Source organism: Ovis aries, chromosome X (genome assembly GCF_016772045.2).
Source record: "Ovis aries strain OAR_USU_Benz2616 breed Rambouillet chromosome X, ARS-UI_Ramb_v3.0, whole genome shotgun sequence".
NCBI classification, from domain to species: Eukaryota; Metazoa; Chordata; class Mammalia; order Artiodactyla; family Bovidae; genus Ovis; species Ovis aries.
In genome coordinates, this window is record NC_056080.1 from 85,662,508 (window position 1) to 85,686,581 (window position 24,074).

General features: G+C 43.2%; 1 pseudogene; it reads right to left on the reverse strand.

The window, feature by feature from the left end:
- Positions 1 to 271: 271 nt before the first annotated feature.
- Positions 272 to 1,751, reverse strand: LOC101116020 (pyruvate dehydrogenase E1 component subunit alpha, somatic form, mitochondrial-like; annotated as a pseudogene).
- Between the last annotated feature and the right edge of the window lie 22,323 nt (positions 1,752 to 24,074).

The following is a 24,074-nucleotide window of genomic DNA, read 5'->3' on the forward strand; positions in this document are numbered from 1 at the left end:
TTAAAACTAGTATATAACTAAATCAAATAAAACTATTTTAAAGAAATAATGTGGAGGGTTAAGCAAACTATTACCTATTTTAGACCTATGTAACTAAAATAACCTTAGGTGTACAATCACCTCTTTTAATGCAACACTGTACAAACCACATGCAAACACTATCTTAATCTACACACCCTCTCTGTATGAGTTTTCTTTCTTGACAAAATTGAGAACACAAAGCATTCCTTACAGTTGCTGCCAAATATGCTGAAGGTGTGCATACCTCTCCTTAACTGATGGACTTAAACTCGATCCACTGGTTTGCACCTTGGACTTCAAAAGGTCAATCATTGCAGTAGATGTGATAGCTGAGTTCTTCTAAAGTAGTTCAGCATCAGCAGTAGCAAACTGGGCAGCATGCTCAATTTCTTTTCTCACTTCCACATCAATTTCCTTTAATTCTTCAACAATGACAAGATTGCTGTTCACCATCCTGTCCTTGAGGAGCATGATAGGATCACTCTTACTTCTAACCTCCTGAATCTCTTCTCGGGTATGGTAACTCACTCCAGGATCACTCATGCTGTGTCCATGGTAACAGTAAGTCTGCAGCTCCATCAATATAGGCCCCCTTTCAGATCTACAATAGGCAGCTGCAAATTTTGTGGCCTTCTAAACACGCAGGCCATTCTGAAAGGAGATCAGTCCTGGGATCTCTTTGGAAGGAATGATTCTAAAGCTGAAACTCCAGTACTTTGGCCACCTCATGCGAAGAGTTGACTCATTGGAAAACGCTCTGATGCTGGGAGGGATTGGGGGCAGGAGGAGCAGGGGACAACAGAGGATGAGATGGCTGGATGGCATCACCGACTCGATGGACGTGAGTCTGAGTGAACTCTGGCAGTTGGTGATGGACAGGGAGGCCTGGCGTGCTGCGATTCATGGGGTCACAGAGAGTCAGACACGACTGAGCGACTGAACTGAACTGAACTGAAACACGCAGGATATCCATTCCATCTACCCAGCCCAGGAATAAAGTCACCTCTCTTGTAGTAATCAGTGCTGGCTGCTGCTCTCTCCACAGATGTTCCCATCCCATACTGGTTATTCTCAAAGATGAAAATACAAGGCAATTTCCACAAAGCTACCATATTTTAAGCTTCGAAGATCTGACCCTGATTAGCAGCGCCATACAAAGTCAAACAGAACTCATCTTTTCCATTATACTCATAGGTCAGAGCAATCCCAGACCCCAGGGGCACCTGAGCTCCCAAGATGCCATTGCCTCCATAGAAATTCTTGGAATACATATGCATCAATTCTTTTCCTTTAGCACAACCACCTCTTCGTCCTGTAAGCTCTGAGAGAATCTCCTGGACAGAGAGTCCATGAGTAAAGGTAAAGCCATGAGCCTGGTACTCTGTGATCAGATGGTCTGTGGGGTTGATGCAGGCCTCCAGGCCTATACAACAAACTTCCTGACTATCACACAAGTGACAGAAACCATGAATAATTTTCTGTTTATACAGCTGATCTGCTTTTAACTCCATTCAGCGAACAGTCTGCAGCATCCTGTAGTATTTGAGTCCATCCTCCCTGGTAAGCACTGTAGTGACAGGAGGGCCCTCTTCCAGTCAGTGAAGATCACATTTCTTAATTTCAAAAGCAACATCATTTGCAAAATGATGGGATGCCACCAGCACTCTGCTTGCTGGCTTCTGGGCAACGCCCGACAACACGCGAGAGACAGTGGTGAGCATCTTCCTCATGGAGCACAGGCAGTGGCTGCAGCTGCAAACCCCCAACGAGCCTAACACTATGGCCCAGGTGAGTCCAAGTCTCCTTTTCTAGAGGCTTAAGGCTCGAACAAATGTGCAGTTTTTCACCAGTAATTAAAGATTATCAGATAAACCAGAGAAAGTCAAATACTGTATAGTATCACTTATACTTGGGATCTGAGAAAATACAACAAACTAGTGAATATGACAAATAAAGTAGCAGACTCACAGATACAGAGATCAAACTAGTGGTTAACACTGGGGAGAGGGAGGGGTAAAATAGGGATCAGGGGGAATAAAGTTATTAAGGGATTAAATGAAACTGTTATCAGACATAAGTCCATGTGCCCAGCATACAGTGAGACCAAACCAAAACGTTGAAGTTTGGAGCAGAGAAAGATGTATTGCAGGGCTCTGCAAGAAGGCATAAATACATGCTAATTCTGTTCATTTTGCAGTGTATTTATATTTATATACATTTAAATATCTCCTTTCCATTGCTACTGAATTCCTTATTACCACATATATTTGGATAATGTTTATTTTAAATACGTTAGTAATTGTGCTTTATGCTCATATATTAGAATTAGGATTCTACTTTAAGTAAAACTGAACACTTTGCCATGGGTGTTCCTATTTCTTTTCTGTCATTTATTTTCTGTCATTCAGGTGCTATAACTGCATAAGGAAGGGGACCCCATCCCAAGGCCTTCAAAGGAGCAGCCCCCTCCTCAAACTGCAGTTAGGTGCTCTTTGACTTGTATCCCCAAGAAAAGTTAAATCCATAATCCTTGATATATATATATATATATATATATATATATATATGAACATGAATATAACTTAGGTTCATTACCAATGGTTTCATTATTCTTGTTCTTTCGCAAAAGGGAAAAAAAGGAAGTTCAGGGGAGACATTAGAGGGCTTCACTCCATTCTTGAAGGTAAAATATTTTCAAGAGTGTATAAATCTGAATGATTGTTCCTTAGAATTTCAGAACATCTTTTCAGCATCTTCTTCAATTTCCTTAAGGGCTTCATGGTGACATCTAAGTATCAGCTCAAAATGTGCACTTACAGTGTCTACTAATCAGGTTTTCTCATGTACGACAGGTTCATGAACAAGTGTCCAGGGGCTGTCTGCTTCCTTAGCACAGAGCTCAGTCCTGGCAGATCCCATCTCTCATCTCCAGACACCGTAAGAAGTCTATTACACATCTCTAGAGTCTAATAACTTTCAATTAAGCTTGATTTCTATTTAATAATTTGACAGATGTGAATACTTCTGTGAGCAGTTTAAATATACATTTCTGATTTTCATGAGACACTCCAAGATGACAGTCCAGTTGGTGTTTTAGGTTGATGTTTTTATATTCTTCATTATATGACACTATGGACAGAGGAGCCTGGTGGGCTACACTCGATGGGGTTGCAAAGAGTGGTACACAACTGAGCGAGTAACACACAGACACACACACACACACACACGAAAACATCTTTAAACCAGAAAGTAGACAGCCATTGTTTTCTACTTGTTAGTTTATAAACAAATATAATATTTGTCCTTCCCTTACATTGGTTATCAATGCACTCTTTTAAAACATTAGGTTATTCATATATTCTAAAATTTTCTGATCAAATCTTTCATTTGTTCATTATCCATTTGAAAAGTATCTGACATAATAATGGCCTCCAAAGATGTCCACACTCTATAATCTCTATCTAATCCCCAGAAACTAAGAGCATATTTCCTAATATGGCCAGGCCTCATGCTGGGCAAAATGTCCTCACTTTCCTGCCTGAGACACAGATGTGGGCAAGAAATGCTGATTCCTGATTGTCACTGAGATGTGATTGTTTGTTATGCAGCAAAAGCTGCCTGATACACTTTCCATCTCAGCATCTTGTTGACTTTCTCCACAGCACTAATCACAATCTGTAATGGAATTACTTCCTTGTTTACTACAATTACTGGAGAGAGAATCTGTGAAGGCAAGAGGCATCTCAATGTGCCTGATGTGAGCCCGAGAAGTGCTGGTGCCACCAATGCAGGAACTCTATTGAGGCCGAGTCGATCTATTCTCCATCTGACCCAGTATTGCACTCTCTCTTAAAAAATGCTTCTCTATGAAACAAGTTGGAAACTTCAGTTTCCTAGTTTTCAAAGTTTGGGATTTGGGGACTGATTTAAAACCAAACAAAAGAGAAAACAATTCTTCCCTTGGTGAGAAATGATGACACAGGAAGAGGCCACTTGCTAAAAGATTAGATGTGACTTTTAGTTATATTCTGTAAATATATACAAAAATTTAATTATATTCTGTGACTTTTAGTTATATTTAGTTATATTCCCATAGTTTGTCATCCTTGACTCTTCTCTGCCTGACGGGTCCCATCAGTGTCTCAGCATCACTAACAGACACTAAGGCTCCAGGGAATCTGATGATTTAAATGTATGCCCACTGAGGTTTGCTGCAGGAACATTCCTGCTTGGCTGAAACTGAGCTGGCACTGGGAATACAATAATGTCCCATCATTCGTTCAAGTAAAAATGCAAAATTAGGTATTTTTGATTCATACATTTGCAGACACGCTTTTTTTTTTCTGTCTGTGCCTGGCCCTGATGAATTGCTGGATTTTTCTTGAAAAATAAACTCTCACAGCTCTTAGGGTTGTGGGCAAGATTATGGCAGACAAACAGTATCTGAACTGCTCAATAACTGCAGAGTGGTGTTTTGAAAACATTGAAATCGCAGGTCTCTAGCTATCTGCCGAGCACTAAACAAAAGTTAGCAAAAAGGACACACAAAATGACAGTAGATGTTTCACAAAATGAGACCTTTCTTTCTAGACAAGTAACTGGTCTCACTAATTGAATTCTTTCTTGAAGCCCACGGGCTTGCAGGCAACTTTAAGAACACTTGGAATTCATCATTTCAGAAGCAAGTTCTATCCTGCAACTGGGTTCTTCCATCTTACACTTCAGATTAGTTCTTGTTATCTTTAAAACTGAAAAACAAGCAAGCAAACCCAACAAACCTAACCCAAAAGAAAATCAAAGAAGTCCAGCAGGTAAACAAGTAAGAAAGAAGATGGTATTATAAGCTGTTTCATCACCGGAAGTGGACATACTCGCTTAGCCAAGATGCTCCAACAGCAATTTTGCCTCCAGGTGGATTGCAGACACATACTCTATCTTCCTGGAAGTAGGTCTAAGAGGGGTTTCTCGAGGTGGAGGGCCACTCCACACCAGTTGCCAGGTTCTCAGCTCCTTTATACAAGGGCGGTGAGAACTCTGGCTCTCTCTGACCTGAGTCTCCATCAGCACGATGGAGATGACAACCAAACTATCTGTGTCATTTTCAGTTGCAATTAAGACATAACACTCTGGAAGGAGTGTCATTTAAGTAGTAAGCTATCTGTTAAATATTTGTGTTTTTTTATTTTTGAGCCTCACAAATCTTACAGATTAATAAGGCAGAATCAGCATTTGTTGTTTCAGAGGAAATATTTAGGGTCTGAGTGGACTGGCCAGGGATGCAGACAGACCACTCTGGGCCTTGCAGGCTGCCCCCTATCCCATCTGGAACACACACTTTTCCTGAATTCCTGGAGGCTCAGATGCCAATTTCTGTTTGTTTCCCCAACACTCTCTCCCAAGCCCTGCCACTATATTGTGTATTATGTATTATCTGTTGATGTATCCATCTCCCGCACTAACCATAAGAGGCTTGGAACACAGACCACACATTCAGCTCTGGATCATCAGCTCCCAGACAGGATAGGGGAAGAAGCATCAATTAAATGATTGTGGAGCCAAACCAGCCTCAAGAAAGAGAAACAGGAAAGACCTCTGCCATGGAAAGAATTGTCAGAAGTGCCTCTGGCAGCCCTCAAGCTGATGGGAGCCCTTTCCAAGATCTGCCCAGGATTTATGGTCACTAGACTTGACTCTGCCTGAGAGCACTCCAAGGCTATTTGGTGACATACGACCAACATGCAGGAAAGATTGCAGCGCCATCCACTGCTGGGCTGTGTGCAGAGCAGCGGGAGCCCCGCCTCACATTGATGATGGAGACAGACTCTGAATGACTAAAGCCGGTGCAGAATTCTCAGGGTTGGGGAGATCTGAACAGACCCAGGAGTGTGGGTGAGACTTGGAGAGATGAAGGGAACAGCATTTGGGAGGAGGGAACAGAAGGAGCAACCATGACCCTGAGCTCCAGGCTCCCATTTGAGTGTGAGAAGGAACCCACCAGCCATGCAGACCCTGGGGGCTGCCAGGCAGTCATGGTCCTACTGGGAGCTCCAGTAATGAGATTCAAGAGGTTAAAATAAAAAGGAATCAAATTGAAAGAGAGAGGAAATTTTGTTGTTGTGCAGTCACTCAGTCATGTCCAATTCTTTGCGATCCCATGGGCTCCACCACGCCAGGATTCCCTGTCCTTCACCATTTCCCAGAGTTTGCTCAAATTCATGTCCATTGAGTCAGTGATGCCATCCAAGCATCTCATGTCACCCCCTTCTCCTCCTGCCCTCAATCTTTCCCAGCATCAAGGCCTTTTCAGTCCTTCAGTGAATATTCAGTCCTTTCAGTGAATATTCAGAGTTGATTTCCTTTAGGATTGACTGGTTTGATCTCCTTGTTGTTCAAGGGACTCTCAAGAGTCTTCTCCAGCACCACAATTTGAAAGCATAAATTTAATTTTCAAGATAATATAGGCTTTGCATGAAAACTACACCTAAAAGTCATCTGCAGTCACCAGCAAGTTCATATTTATTTGTGTGGTTTTCTTCAGAAAGCAGTGTTGGTATCTTTTTTAAAAAACTGGAGCAAATTTAAACATCAGTCTTAGGTAATTATGGGAATTCAGTGGGGTTTGAGTTCCATATGGGGTATCCTTTCACAATTACACTGTACAAATAAATGCAAAAATCATTTTAAAAAGTAAATTATTATTTATGAAAGTTCTCTTTATCACTGAAAGTATTTAATCACAAGATATATTATAACTTATCAGATTTTTCAAACTTGAGCTTACAAATCTATAGCTTGCCTATGTCTGCAAATACTGTTTGGTGCTGAGTGATGTTGTACAAAGAACTGTGCTGGGGGTGTCTAGATTAGGATGTGAACACGTAATTTCTTCTGAAAATAGTATTTTCAACAATTCTACAAAGGTCAAAAAAGTGTTTTGTGAAGTGCTAAAACTCTATTCCATTTTTCACATTTACAAATGAATTTACTGTATATGGAGGAGTCTCTCCTATAAGTTATAGACATAGACAATCAGAAAGACATACAGACTTACAGCACACGTACACATCATACATCACACACACACACACATACACAGATCTAGCACACACATCACACATCGTACACACACACATACGACAGATACATATACACATACATATACGACAGAAAGCATCACACTTGGTTTTCATCAGCTCAAATATGGTAAGAGGTCCTTGGCATCTTAGCTTCTATATAACTTTCTTCTCCAGATTTACTTTAAAGCAGCATAGCCATAAAAACCATACCACCTATTCACATAGGATTCATCATGTTATATTTGGATAATGTAAAATACTTGCAGAGAAGAACCACGAGCCTTCAAACTGCTGAGCTCACAGTATTATATCTAAGGTGTATTTTCTTTCCCTGATTTTTAACTCAAACTTACTTAATGATAGGAAATTAAAAGGTAAGTATGCCCCTGGCAAGTGTAAGCCAGGGCCCTGATTTCAGACTCTCCATCCATTCCAGAAGTTTAGGCCCAGTCCCATTTCACCTTTCCCTCAGCCATTTTCAATACCCATGAGCTCTGGGATGCGGTTCCCTGAATGAAAACCTCTTGCATGAGGACTGGACTATAGCTATGGGGGAGGGGGGCATCACTCTGTGGTTACCTAGCAACATGGTAGCTAAGGAAGAGCCCAGAACAGAACCTAAAATGTGGGTGCCTCTGTTAGCTCTTCCACTTCTTATTGGTGGTGCTTTAATTGAATTATACAGCTTCAATTTCTTCATTTGTAAAATGCAATAGAAAAGAATTAAAATGAAATCAGCTCCATGTAACCCTTAGATACAGTTGAGACAGACTAATTATATCACATATGATGCTTTTAAAAATTATAAACTTCAAAAACTTATGGTTACCAAAAGGGAAAGGCCAGGGATGGGATAGATTGGGATACTGGGGTTAACGAATACAAGCTACTATATATAAAATAGATAGTGAACAAGGACCTCCTGGATAGCACAGGGGACTCTGGCTCAATATTCTGTAATAACCTATTCAGGGAACAGAATCTGACAAAAGAATGGATAAGTGTATATGTATAACTGAATCAATCTGCTGTACATCTGAAACTAACACTGACACTGTAAATCAACTATGCTCCAATATAAAATAAAAAGAATGGCATTCTAACATGTATACTATCATGTAAGAATTGAATCGCCAGTCTATGTCTGACGCAGGATACAGCATGCTTGGGGCTGGTGCATGGGGATGACCCACAGAGATGTTATGGGGAGGGAGGTGGGAGGGGAGTTCATGTTTGGGAACACATGTAAGAATTAAAGATTTTAAAATTAAAAAAATTAAAAAAACTAAAAAAAAATAAAGGCAAAAAAAAGTAAATTAAAAAAGAAATTATAAAGGGCAATGATTAATTTTTCATTTTTTTTTCCATTTCTTGAAGATAGTAGAGAAGATGGTAAGGATCATGACCATCACCACTGCAGCCTTGACCAGAAGTGGGTGGATAAGTGAGTCTTTACACAAAATACCAGACCCAGGGGGGCACTGCCTACAGCACAACTGGTTAACAAAATTAGTCCTCACAAGACTCACACTGTCTGCAGGATTCCACAGTGAAGATGAAAAGAATGGAGGAGGGAAGTTAAGAGAAGAAAGAAGCGAGATAGGAAGGAAATACCCTTGGACACTGAGTGTCATAAAGCACCAGGCACAGGGCCTGGGCTGCTGGGCACGGATTAGGTGGCGGGAACACATGCTCTGTGGAATGTAACAGCCAGGCACTGACTGGACTTCTTCCCACAAATGAAGCTTTCTATAGGCAGAAGGGGGAAAAAGCAGTGCTAAGTTCCAGGATAGGGTAGAGACATCATTTTAACAGACTTCTCGAAAACCCAGGCTGCTTCAGGGAAGTTTCTGTGATGCCCCACAATCTGGCTTTATGTTACAGCACCTCCTTGGAAACATTCAGGTGAATGTTCTGAGTTCTCCTAACTCATTCTGTCCTTCCTTCTCCTCTCCTGGACATAAATAACTCTCTTCTGACGTCGGATCTATTGAAAATGCACACGAACACACTCCCACACACGCACACACACACACACTTTCTTCTCCACTCTATCACCACCCTCAGGATCAAAAATTAGCAAAAACTAGCTAAAGTACTTGATATGTTAAAATCCCTCAAGGATATCTCTTCCTGAAGCTTATTACAAACAACTGGGGGGAAATACAATTGCATTAACCCCCCAAGCCCCCTGTCAAGACACACAGACTTGGACTCTTTAACAGAGAGCCTCACAAATCCAACAGCCTCAGATAAACTGCTGCCTGGAGAGTCACATGTTCATCCCACCCAGATGGCGTGGCCTTGCTTGCACATTTCAGAAGACATCGCAAAAACACACAGGGTTGTTGGCCAAACACTGTCTGAAGGATAGGCTACAAATCAATGACACTCAAGTAAAATCAGAGCTTTCAGGAACTGCCCTCCCATCCTCTTTAGTTACAGAACATATAATATACATGTATATATCATTTATATCATGGTGGCTCAGACAGTAAGGAATCTGCCTACAATGCAGGATACCTGGGTCAGGAAGATCCCCTGGAAAAGGGAATGGCAACCCACTCCAATATTCTTGCCTGTAGAATTCCACAGACAGAGGAGCCTGGCGGGCTACAGTCCCTGGGGTTCCAAAGAGCAGGACATGACTGAGCGACTAACAAACTTAAGTTACTTGTGCTGTTATTCATCATATTCATCATATTATTGACATGATCTCACAGTTATCCATCATAACACACATCATGTTACTGACATGATGTTACACTTAAGCATTGACTCTTAATTTCCAAGTATAATCTTAGGATTACATGGGAAACTCCTTGAATTTAGAGATGTTGACTTATTTACATTTCTTTGTGTCCTGAGTCCTACCTTAGAAAATCTCCAGTGAAGACTTCAGAGATGTTGGGTATCCTGAGAATACAGTGAGAGGGTAACCATCATCACCACTGTTGATGAGATAATTGTATTTCGTGTCTGTGGTGTCATTAAGTTAGTTACTTTCCTGGAAGTTTTGCTGCCATTCCTGAGTGAGAGCTTGAGAGGACTTGACTTGGAACATTGAGATGCTCAGGACTACATCATTCATATAGAAAATGTATCGTCTACTGTTACCTATGTAACCTATAGGTTACTTCCTAACTTTATACTTAGGATAGGGTACTTCCCTTTCTGAAATGTTTTCTCTTACCCTCCGAGCACTACCCCTCAAATGAACCTCATTGTGGGTGTGAAAGTGTGTTTTGGTTTCATCATTAAGTTCTTGCACTTAGTGCTACTTTCCTTTTCTAGGATGTTTGGCTGGATTGCATCAGTCTCCTTTCCCCAAAATGCTTGTTTTTCATAACTTAAATTCAAATAGTACTCACAATAAAAGGTTACTTAAAACTACTTTTTTATAGGAAAAAAGATATCAATGTGGCCAAGTAAGTGGGGTTAGTGGGAACTACCTAAAAGGCCCTGAAATGGCACAGTTGTTGCTGTTTTGGACAAAGGGGCTCCCTCTGGTGGAAACAGAACCTTCTCTGGATGGACTGGACCATATCACACAGCCCAGAACCTGGGGTGTCTTCTGAAGATGTGAGAAGAAGGGGAGGAAGAGTCTGCTGTTGGTATTTGGATGGTCCATGGCAGGTGGGAAAACTGAATCACTGAATGGTTTATCTTCAGTTAAATTGCTATGATCACTGCCCCCAATCCTCTGGGGTGACTGGCCAGGGGGACCCTGAATGGTGAGGTGTAGGCACATGTGGGCACTTGGAGATTAGATACAACTCACATGCCTCCCAGATTCAATCCCAAGGCTCCAAGACAGAGGAGAAAGAACAAGCCAACCAAGTGCAGGAACAGAGAGGCCCACACAGATTAGAGGAGGGGTAACTGGGCTGCATACCCTCGACCCACAGAGGAACAAAGATGCCATTTCAGAGCGAACAGCACACAGAACCCCTCCTGAGGTCCAGATACTCACTCTCATTGTTGCTAAAGGTCAGTGGATTTGTAAACTAAATAGTTGGAACTGGAGGAATTCTGATGTTCGTCATTGTTTATTTTACCACGTTATCTGCCCACATCTGTGTTTTTTTTGTCTGTGTGTTTGGAATAAACTTGTTCATTTTCCTTCTCTGTGAATTATATGGATCTTCTTAATGTAAGAAACAGTACGTGTTACTTAATTGCTTGAATATCACTTAAAAACATATAACTGTTCTAAAATCTAGAGAACTGAGTCAAACAGCCTATAAGGAATTCATCTACTTGTTACATCTTCATGTAATTCTTGACACAGTAACATCTCTGCACTCAACATCTATATTGACGCTTCGTGCAAAATTCAGCTGCATCAAAAGTTATAACTTGCCTGTAGCAAGGGGAACTATACTCAGTGCTCTGAGGTCCCCCAAATGGGAAGGGAATCCAAAAGAGAAGGGAAATGTGCATACTACAGCTGATTCACTTTGCTACACAATAGAAACTAACGCAACATTGTAAAGCAACTATACACCAATAAAAATTGATTTTTAAAAAGTTATGACCTGAAGCTGAACAGAAAGAGTGTCTCCTCATTCCAACCAGGTCCCACTGTCCTGGTGGTGGGGCCATATTCTGAGCTCCTGGCAGATGGTGACCCCTGTTCACATATCTATAATCTCTCCAGGAGAGACTCGCTCCTTAAGGAGGAAGGCATTGACGGGCATCCTGTAACCATAGCCCCTGAGAGTCCTAATGTGTGTTCATTCAGGTCCACTCTGAGCCTCACATCCCAGTGCAAAACATATACATTTAACTCTCATCAGGGCTTTCCAAGTGGCACTAGTGGTAAAGAATCCACCTGCCAATGGAAGAGATGCAAGAGACATGGGTTCAATCCCTGGGTTGAAAGATCCCCTGGTGTAGGAAATGGCAATAAACTCCAGTATTCTTGCCTGGGAAATCCCATGGACAGAGGAGACTGGTGGGTTACAGTCTATGGGGTTGCAAGGAGTTGTACACAATTGTGTGACTCAGCACGTGCGCGCGCGTGCACACACACACACACACACACACACACAACTCTTGTTGCTTGTGGCAGTGATGCTCAGTGATGATGCCCTGAACACTGAGTAAATAATACTGAACAATGGCCCTTGGGGAAACACAGTAGGATCCCGAAAGCCACTGGTTACAACATTTTCATCAACCAATCAATATGTAACCTGTTTAGAGACACATTATTCAATACCTATTGCAGATTCATCAACACTGAACTCACGGCCAACAGCGCTGTGACTTCTGCTTGAATATTCTCTCTCTGATAAATGTATTTTCCCCACAAGGCACATCCCAGCCTCCTTTTTGTTTCATTAAAAGAAATTGAATTCAGATATCAGTTCAGTTCAGTTCAGTTCAGTCACTCAGTCATGTCCGACTCTTTGCAACCCCATGGGCTGCAGCATGCCAGGCCTCCCTGTCCATCACCAGCTACCGGAGTTTACCCAAACTCATGTCCATTGAGTTGGTGATGCCATGCAACCATCTCATTCTCTGTCATCACCTTCTCCTCCCGCCTTCAATCTTTCCCAGCATCAGGGTCTTTTCAAATGAGTCAGTTTTTAGCATCAGGGGGCCAAAATATTGGAGTTTCAGCTTCATCAGTCCTTCCAATGAACACTCAGGACTGGTTTCCTTTAGGATGGACTGGTTGGATCTCCTTGCAGTCGAAGAGACTTTCAAAAGTCTTCTCCAACACCACAGTTCAAAAGCATCAATACTTCGGTGCTCAGCTTTCTTTATAGTCCAACTCTCACATCCATACATGATGACTGGGAAAACCACCACCTTCATTAGATGGACTTTTGTTGGCAAAGTAATGTCTCTGCTTTTTAATGTACTGTCTAGGTTGTTCATAACTTTCCTTCCAAGGAGTAAATGTCTTTTAATTTCTTGGCTGCAGTCACTATGTGCAGTGATTTTGGAGTCCCAAAAAATAAAGTCTGCCACTGTTTCCACTGTTTCCCCACCTATTTGCCATGAAGTGATGGGACCAATGCCATGATCTTCGTTTTCTGAATGTTGAGCTTTAAGTCAACTTTTTCACTCTCTTCATTCACTTTCATCAAGAGGCTCTATAGTTCTTCACTTTCTGCCATATGTATCAATATAAACATTGATTATCAAATTTTTTCAGATTATTTTCTATTATAGGTTATCCCAGGATATTAAATAGATTTCCCTATGCTATACAGTAAGTCTTTGTTGTTCATCTGTTTTATATATAGCAGTTTTTATCTACTAATCCCAAACTCCTAATTCATCCCTCCTTGATCCCCTTTCCCATGGTAACCGTAGTTTGTTTTTTTTCCCATGTCTGTGAGTCTTTTTTTGTTTTATAAATAAGTTCATTTGTATCATTTCTTTCAATTCTACACATAAGTGATATCGGATGATATCTATCTTTGTCTGACTTACTTCACTTAGTATGGTAATCTCTAGGTCCATCCATGGTGATGAAAATGGCATTATTTTATTCTTTTTTATGGCTGAATAATACTATATTCTGTATACATACCACATCTTCTTTATCCATTCACATCTTCTTTATCCATTCATCTGTCAACGGACATTATGGGTGCTCCCACGTCCTGGCTACTGTAAACAGTGCTGATTTGAACATTGGGGTGTATGTATCTTTCCTAATTAGAGTTTTCTCCAAATATATGTCCAGGAGTGTGATTGCAGAATCATATGTCCAACCTTCCTGAGCTCAGGAAGCGCAGTGCATTTCAGGACATTTTAAATAACAACATCACCAACACAAAGAACAAAAATGTGGTATGTGTGGCACTAACTATTGTCCTGTTCACAGTGTGAACTGAACCCAGAAGGAGAGCCTGGTCCTGACATTCCTCAGCCACACATGCACAGCAGGTAACTCCAATTTCCTGCCCCTCCTCAAGGGTCCAACAATGACCATGAAAGCACTGAGAGTATCACTTGGGAGTCACAAATGAATTTTAGCAGGTAGGCGAATTCACAGACACAGATCCTGCCAATGATAAGGATCAACCTACTCTGAAAAATGAAACATCCTTTTGTATTACCGACTGGAGAGTAAATTTCCGGATTTTGGAGCTATGTTTACCTTTGTTCTCTGTGGTATTGCCAGTTCTCAACATGTTATTTATAAAGAGTAAATGCCTCATCAATATTTGTCAGACGACTGAGTGAATGAATGAATGAATGGACACTTCATCTGGCCCCCCACTCAGTGTAGGTTTATCTTCCTGTGACAGGTGGTCCCCAGAATTAACACAGGGAACTTGTTCATTCAGACTCTTGTCAGAGCATTACACACAGAGTCCAAACAATAGCAACATTCTGGACCACAAATATGTTTAATTCCCCAGGTAACTACCCCCACCCCTTTCCTTCAATGCAACAAGCCAGTGCCTCATTTCCAAACAAAGATCCAAGCCCAGCCCTGCGTCCAGAACCCTGGCCTCTGGCTCCCTTTTGCTTGTGCGCAGGCCCACAACAGGCCTTTGTAAACACCCTGGCTGCTGAATATTTGATGAGCAGCATCTGGCTGAATGACAGAGCCATCCCAGTTATCTACAGAAGCAGGCCTCCAGCCCCCATCACATTGTCAGCTCGTCTGATGGACAAGTGTTTGCTCCACTCTCACCTTCATGAACAAGCAGCCAGCACAGCCAGCATACATGATCACACCTTTCCAATAAGCTGGGCATTGAATGAACCTGGTAGCAAAGAGATGATAAATCCTTACCTACTGCACAGTCCTCAAGGAAGTAATTGAGAAACAGAGGAAAAGCAGAGCGGTATGGCATCTGGGGCCAGAAGACCTGGTCCTGCGGCTACAGTGCCCATCACTATGCTCTCCAGACCCGGCCTGGCCATTAGCGCTTCCTCCACTCGCCTCTGCATCTCCATTGAGATGAAGCAGTGATGGATCTCTGTGGCCTCAGGGTGGCCAGGTCTCTCTGGGGTGGTGAAGCAGAAACTTACAGGCTAACCACTGCCTGGTGGTCACTCAGGGCTCGTCTCAAGGATGCTGGGGGGTCAGGAGCGGATTTGATGGGATTGTGCTGAGTAAACAAACAGGACTCATCTTCAGGAGCCCGTGTGTTGCTGTAAAACATGTATTTTTTGTGCTCTCTCCTTTTCCCTGCAGGGCCACTGCTGCTGCCTGCCCCATGGGACCCCTTCCCCTGGAAGCACACGATCCTGTACTGGAGTATTTTTTCTCTTGGTCAGCAAAACAGGGGTCAGAATTCAGGTTTGACACCCTCTCTTGTCCAGGACCCTGTGTCAGAGGCTCTTAGTGATCCACCCTTAGATGTCTATAAACAACATAATCTATAGAAAGAGATAAAGAAATGTGAATGGTCTTTTAGTTAACTCAGAATAAATGAATAACTTTTAAGCATTCAGAAAAAAAAATCCTTGGGATCTTCTCTGCTCAGTGCTGAGAGAATATTTTAAATGATGTTTGCAGTACAATAACCATCCACTTACATTGTCACAAGGCGGCTAGATTATATGCAAAAATCTCTCCACTTATTTTCACTCTTGTATTAATTTTGTAATAAAACCAGTAGAATGTGGGAAATGCCTTGGTCAGTAACTAAATTATTTATATTAGAAGCTTTCACTTATTGGATCAATTTTTTAAAATGTTCATTTCAGGAATTATTCACGAACCTCTGTGTGTTTCTCAGCTTCCTTTTCTGTAAAACATAAATAGTATGGATTCCTATCTCATGGGGTGTTGGGAGGACTCAGTGAGGTGTAGAAAGCTTGGAAGAGCCTCCTGGCAGACACAAGCCTTGCATGTGTTACCTAGTGGTTCTTTCAGTTAGTAATTAGCACTGCTTGAAAGTTAAATGCAAGTCTTCATCTGAAAGGGTTCTTTTGCATGAATCTATAAGAGTCGGACACGACTGAGTGACTTCACTTTCACTTCTCACTTTCATGCACTGGAGAAGGAAATGGCAACCCACTCCAGTGCTCTTGCCTGGTGAATCCCAGGGACGGGGGAGCCTGGTGGGCTGCTGTCTCTGGGGTCGCACAGAGTCAGACACGACTGAAGCAGCAGCAGCATGCAAACATACATGGGTCTGTTTAAGAGAAATGGTTATATGCAAAGCAAAGCTTAGACTCTAACAAGTCAACCCATCAAAAATTAGTCTCATCCAGACTGTGAAGTAAATCAGCTTCAAAACTGAAGTAAATATACTCCAGATACACAGAGAAGCAAATCGAATCAGCTGAATCCTTTCAAAGGGAAGATACATTTTTCAAGTAAAAGGGATGACCTCCTCCTCTGAGCTCTTTAACCATTTATTCAGCACAAACACGGGACATGGTATCCATGAACTTGACTCCATGGCAGATGACTTAGCGTTCTGTCTAGGACTAGCATGTGGACTCGGCATGGGGGGATTAATCAGGACCCTGGGAACTGAAGGAACCTGTTGCCCAGGACCCATGTTGTTAATGTACATCCTGTGCTATTCCTAAGTGTTCGAATGCCCAGGACAGTGCTGGTACAGGGCACCAGTGTGTGTCCATCAGGTGAATAAACAAAAGAAGAGTCATTTCCAGCTTGAATCAGCAAACTGACATCCAATTCAGCACCCCCCCCACCCCCGACCTTGTCATGATGAACAGCACCTAAATCACAGGTAAGCCTACCCTGCAGATTTGGTTGATCACAGCCAAATAAAGTGCAAAGTTCAGGACTTCTGAAAATGACTCATATAATGATACGACCCCGTGTTTCCTGAGATGAGAATTATATGTGTTGTCTGAAAGTTCTTCTGTGTCACTGAAAGCTCTTTGCCAAATTCAATATAACCACGCCCAAAAAAGAAGAGATAAAATAACCTAAAAGTCTTACCATTAATTTATTCAAAAATTCAAGAAGAAAGTGTCTCATCATTTTGGTAGCATTCTATTTTGTTGAGCTGATATTGATAATAAAGCACTTACCCCCAAATAATTTGCTCAATTAAATATTTCCTTGCCTTTTGCTTTATGATTACATAATAAACCACCATAATAATAAGCTTCGGAGAAGGCAATGGCACCCCACTCCAGTACTCTTGCCTGGAAAATCCCATGGACGGAGGAGCCTGGTAGGCTGCAGTCTATGGGGTTGCTAAGAGTCAGACACGACTGAGCGACTTCACTTTCACTCTTCACTTTCATGTATTGGAGAAGGAAATGGCAACCCACTCCAGTGTTCTTGCCTGGAGAATCCCAGGGACGGGGGAGCCTGATGGGCTGCCATCTATGGGGTCGCACAGAGTCGGACACAGCAGCAGCAGCAATAATAAGCTTAATGGTATAAAGAGTAACAGTGTTTTTAACAAAAACCAGATGCCAGCAGTTTAAAATATCTGCTACTATTTCCTCTCTGACATCTAAACACAGCTTTACAAATTACAGACTGCTTTGCTGTTTCACGTCAGCAAATGCAGTATCATTTTTCTTTTCTCAGGAGCCTTCAGTGATTCTGGTAAAGTGTTTCCTGGGTCAGAACATGAGGGTGAGGACTGGTAATTACTTTACATGCACACGCACACACACACACACACACACACACACAGTCTCCTATGATGATTACAATTTCCTCTTAAACTCGGACCCTGTTCAGAGCTGAAGAGAATAAAATATTTTCCCTATTATCTTTGAATAACTTTGTCAATAGTGAACCTGACCTGCTAAATTGCTCACCTTTGTCCTCAAAGCACAATGAAGCCTCTCCTTGACCACCTCTTTCTTACTCTATCCTCCTCCCAAATGTTGAAAGAGATCTAAATTATGAGAAAAAGACCTTCTTAATGACTTTTGAGTTATTGTAAACATAGGCAAGGGGCTTCCCTGGTGGCTCAGAGGTTAAAGCATCTGCCTGCAATGTGAGAGACCTGGGTTCAATCCCTAGGTCAGGAAGATTCCCCTGGAGAAGGAAATGGCAACCCACTCCAATATTCTTGCCTGGAGAATCCCCTGGACGGAAGAGCATGGTGGGCTACAGTCCACCGGGTCACAAAGAGTCGGACACGACTGAGCGACTTCACTTTCACTTTCAGTTTCAAACATGGGCAAACACAGCGGGAAAATTGCTACCTTGCTCAAAATAACTCAGAAAAATTATGTAGAAAAAAGAAGATACTTTAGAAACCCACCCCTTTTACAAAAGGAGAAAATCTCCACAAAAACCACATGTTGAAAAATATTTGGAAGCCATATCCTGAAAGTTTGGTCCTTTTGGTTTCCTTTGGCAACCTGACCGCCTTAGCCAGGTCTGGATCCTCATGTGAGCTTCACCTGCTTCAGAAGGACCTGGCTTCCATGACTAAACAGGGAGACCTCGGAAGACCCACCCAGGTACCCAATGCCCTTCCATCCCCCTCCACCCCCCAGGGCTCTGTTCCCACCTATGAGTCGTTCAGTCTCAGAGAAGGCTTCCAGTGAGTGAGGGTTCCTGAAACAAACAACATCTTTGCTATTAGAAATAATTGCCCACCATAGACGACCCATATCTCTGGTCCTTCTGCTTGTGTGTGTGTGCATGTGTGTGTGTGTGAGACAGAGAGACACAGCATTTCACCTGTGAACTGATTAGATGCTGATGCTTCTAAGATATCTTCACTGCAGGTCAATGGCTAGTATTGCCCCAGAAGCACTGTAGTCTTGACATTTAGAGAACTCCTTCTCAAACAGCCCCCAGTAAGTAAATGACTCTCCCCACCAAAAAAGAAAAGAATAGAGAAGGCCCTCTTACCCACCCCAGCCCACAGGAGGGCATGAGAACTAAGACAAGATGCTGGCAGGACTGAGCAAGGAGATAGAGTGATTTACAGCAAAGTCCACACCCCACACCAGACTGTGGCTCTCACCCCAGACCCCCGACACTCTACTGATCAAGTGAGAGCTGTCCTTGCGTGCAAGGATGTAAAACTCTCTGTTGAAACCAACTGAAAAGAACTCGGGACTCTGAACATCTACAGAACCAAAATCTAAGAAAGTATGATCAGGTGTGTGGAACCTGATGGTGAATCCCAGCCTTATGGGAGAAGTGCTCCCTGACTGGTGGAAAGGCTGGTGAAGTGGGACAGGAACTGGTTAGGAGTCTAGACTGTCCTAAAAGTGGCTGAGTTTCACCAATCTCCATGGCAGGAGGAGAGTGCTGTCACACCAGCCCCTCACCATGCAGGTTCCTAGTTGGTTAAGTGGATTTATAACCCAGTGGGTTTTTTCTTTCCAGAATGGAGGGCAAGTGGCGGGGGCGGGGGGCGTTCATGACATGTCAATCATTTTTCCATCCACTAATTAAACAAGGTCATGTATAGGGAGTACTCACCGCAGCTCCTGACACATAGGAAACTGACCCGCTCTTAGCACCCTCAGTCCCTAGGCCTCTGAAGACACTCCACCTGACTCTCTGGTCTGGGCCAGGTGGGTGCGGCCAGATGGCTGTGGTCAAGATTTCAGGTAGATCGAGCTAATCAGTACCTCCTTCAGGATGCTGCTTCCTGGTTCCCCCATCTCACTTTGCCTGATGTTTTAGTCTCATACATCCACACATCCACATGAACCCATCCCAGAAAGATGTTCCATTTTTTGTCACTCATGTATATCATCTGCAGTGCTCTCACGCCAATAAATCTTAAACCTCCTCATTGATCTTGAGGCATGGCCTTCAGACACTGTTTTATACTCAATACTCTGAGTTTTATCTTTTCTTTTTCCTTTTCGAAAATTGACATAACTAATTCATCACCAGTTTTTTCTCCCATCAAAGTTGACTCCAAACACTATCACATCAGACCCACCTTAAAAGGACAGTGGTTTGCCACCGTGGAGCCTGCATATGTGCATGCTAAGTCACTTCAGTCGTGTGCAACTCTTTGTGTCCCTATGGGCTATAGCCCACCAGGCTCCTCAGTCTGTGGGATTTCTCAGGCAAGCATACTGGAGTGGGTTGCCATGCCCTCCTCCAGGAGGTCTTCCCAACCCAGGGATTGAACCCATGTCTCCTACATTGGCAGGCAGATTCTTTACTACTGAGCCACCTGGGAAGCCCACCATTGAACCTACTTGAGGCAAAGTCCAAAGGAGACTGCAGAGGATTAATCTGAGATACGTATAAAGAAATGACAACCTCAGTGGAATAAGTCCATGGCTTCCAAAGACAGCTTCTTTGACAAAACTACCCTTCAATGAAACATGTAAGAGCCAGCATGCTTGGGAGACCATGCCAGTGAAGAACCATGCTTTCTTCTCATTCTTATCCTCTGCAAACCCAAACATAGTGTTTTGTGAAGGGAAGTCTTTCAATTAACATTTGTTGAAAGAAATAAATAATCATACTCAATAAGATGTATTTTATATATAATATCCACATATGTCATTAATCTGCACTGAAGCAAATTAAAATATCTCCTCTCAACAAACCCATATCATCTCTTCAGTCCCTTGTGCCCAAGGCTTGGTAATCTATCAGCCAACAAGTCTATATTCAGTGATTAGGCTTCCCTCTGTGCTTGCAATACTGAGAACAGTGTTCTGTCCTGGGCACGGGTCAGACAATACAGGGGTTAAGAGCATGACCATCTACATGGTACCTGTGTGTCTTGGGCTTGTTAACAAGAAAGCCTGTATATAACACAATTCTTAGCTGATATTTACAGAGCACTAGGAAAAATCGTGAGGTTAGGACTAGCTATGAGATTGAGATTTCTAAATCTAGCTCACTCTGACATTCAAAGTAATAATATTATCCTTCAAAACAACAGTCATGTTATCATTAGTCAGTGTGTTGAGTATACACAGTATACAGACTTTTACATTCACACATTTCACCACTTATGTTCCATCCAAACAAAATACCAACTGTTCCACCATAATGGGGATATGCATTATGCATAGGCATAGGGAACTTAATACATACATGTCTAGTTAAATAACTTAATATCTCATCAACTTGGAATATTTGGGCCATCTGAAGTTAACTACATATTAGTTCCTATTTAATGGAGTGAAGTCTCAATTTAAATGCAAAGCCCACTGCTAAGCAAACAGCAAGTGAAGATTTCCTGACCTTCCTTCAGTATCCTAGGATTCAATAAAATCCCTAACGTTGTAAGGAAAGCATACAACATTCTGATTTTTTCAATTACTCATAATCCCCTAATACCCAGTAAATCTAAAGTAGCAAACTCCCAGGACCTATTACCCCACCCCCTAGCTTCTGTCCCCAGAGGAGAGACAGGTGTGAGTGATCAACTGTCCTGCGATGTTGGCTCTCGTGGAGGCCCAGGGAAGCAGAGGATTAGGGCTGAGTTCCTAGATGCCAAGAACTCTAGACTCTGGAAACAAATGCACTCATTCATTCGTTCTGTAAAAATTGATGGACAGATGGCTAGACACCAGGCACTGTCCCTGGTCCTGGAAACACAGTCATGAACAAAACAGCAAAGCCCTTGCCATCTTCAAGGTGGTGCATAAGGAGAGATTCCATAAATAACTGCACTAAAGTGGGCTCTAGCTCAGCCTCTGGGGTGACCGGAGTGGACAGGGGACAAGGAGAAAGTCAGAGGAGCCAAGAGTTGGGAGGGTGGATATTCCCAGCCCAGGGAGACGGGCTTCGCTAAGACCACCCTGAGCCTGAACTACATTGACATCTGACTCCTGCTGAGAAATCCAAGGAGAAAGGGGAAGCAGTTTACACACTGACTTACTAAGGGTTCCCATCCTCTGAGCCCTGACTGTGCGTGCCCACCTGTGTCTGTGTATGTGGGGGTATGTGTGCATGTGGGGGCATGCGCATGTGTGTGTAAGTGTTTATGTGTGTGTGCATGCACATGTGTGTGTATATATGTGGGGGATATGTGTGTGCATATGTGGGTGTATATATGTGTGTGTGTGTGTGTGTGTGTATGCAGGTGTATGCATGTGCGTGTGTGAGCATCCATGTGGCAGAGGCCCTGTATGGCAGGCAGAGCAAATGCCCTAGAGTTATCTCCCAGATGACACTGGATCTTCCTACCCATTTGTGAGAAATGTGTGTGAACAGGAACTTGAAAGGCCAAATGTATGTGACCCGGAGACCCTGCAAAGCTGCAGGGCACCACCCCTCCAGGTCCACCAGGTCTACCACCATCTGTGTGGATGCCACACAGGCATCTTCCTGGACCACGTGGCTTGAACCCTGGACTGTGGCCCCACCAGAAACACCTGGCCTAGGTGCCTCCAATCACAGACATAGAACTGCCAGACTGGGAGTCCTATGAGTTCATGATAGACCACGTGGGGCCTCCCTCCCTCCAGTCCCTGTGTGATTCCAGACACAGCAAATAGATAAGGTCATGAGTCTCGGCCATGCCCCTCAGTGCTGAAACACAGGAGGGACAGGAGGACAGGACACACAACCCCAAGCTCTGTCCCCAGGTACCATCTGGAAAGATGCCTGTGGGCCCCCTCTGAGCTGTTGGTCCCTTGGCCCCGGGTGGGTAGGGTGTGTTTCTGGGGGGTGGGGGTGGTAGGGAGGTGGACACCTGGGCACACGATGCTGTCTGTGTTCTGATATGCAACACTCTGGGGATTCAGACATTTCTTCCCACACACAGAAGCTGCTCTGTATATCTGATCTCATGCTTCACCTGTGTGTTTCCTGACTGAATCACCGGCTCTGTGCTTGGGCAGCCATGTCACACACGCCCACTCTGACAGAGACAAGGCCCCGGGAAGAGCGGGGCTGGGTCACTTGGGAAGAAACAAAGCCAGGCTTCATCACTGAGTGTGACAAGGAAACCCTGTGACCTGGTTTCAGATAAAACTGGGGACACCCTGACAGAAAAGCAGCAGATCATTTAATTGAGGACAAACAGATACTCATTTCTAAAGCACTTAATTCTAGAGGTGAAACCTTTCTTTAATACATGAGCTCCCAGCTATGAGGTGGGAGTTGCCTGTGTGTTATCATCTTGGTTCCGAGGCCAGAAGCTATGATATTTAAATGTCTTTGTTTATTTTGGACTATAGGAAGGAGACTAGGGTGGGTGGGGTCCTGTAAACAACGTATTTTTGGTCTGATAAGGATTTGTATAGACTCACATTTCTCTAGCCCTTCTTCACTGTGTGTATTAAGATTTAAGTGAATTAGAAGAGCTATTATTTAGATTCTTCCTAAGGCAGGAAAACCAACAGAGCATCTGCAGTCCTAACCATCAGGATGAACAATCAATTTAACAGTTGGGGGAGAATGGGAAAGACAGAGTCCGGATTTACTGCTCTGTTTACACCAGGACTTGACTGCTTTTCCTGAGAAGTCAGCACTGTGAGCTGGTACCATGGAGCCACAGCCAAACCTGACTTCCTGTCTTTTGCTCTAAACACACTGCCATCATTCTCACCTAAGACGCGGGACACAGTCCTGATTCCTTGTAATGTCATCATTTCAAAAGCCAATTAATTTGATTAACTCAGCACAGTTTAATTTCTCTCTTTGTGTAAGAACTTCAAACCAGACCTGCTCCCTCACTGGAGCCTCAGGAAACGGTCACTATTTCTCTGTACACCTTTGGGTTCCTGAAGAGCAATGGGGAAGGAGCTACAGGTTTGCAATCACACGCTTGAAAGACTAGAACTAGAATCTGTGTCTTTCTGTAACTGACTGAGGCACACGTGTCAGATCCCAGCTGACGTGTGAAGCAGCCACGACTGCCAGCTTCCTCCCCAAGCCTCCAGCTCCTGTCCTAGCCGCACTTCCCACTGCCTACTCCCAGCACAGAGAACTTGCGGATCTGCTTCATTTTCATGACCACACGCTGAGTTCCAGAACCTTCCAGACCCTCTGCAAACCTTACAAATGCAGGCCTGCTGGGGAACATGTACGGGAAAACAACTGCGAGTGACAGAAACATGTCATCACCATGTGCCCCAGCTCCCCACTGGACTGGCATCTCT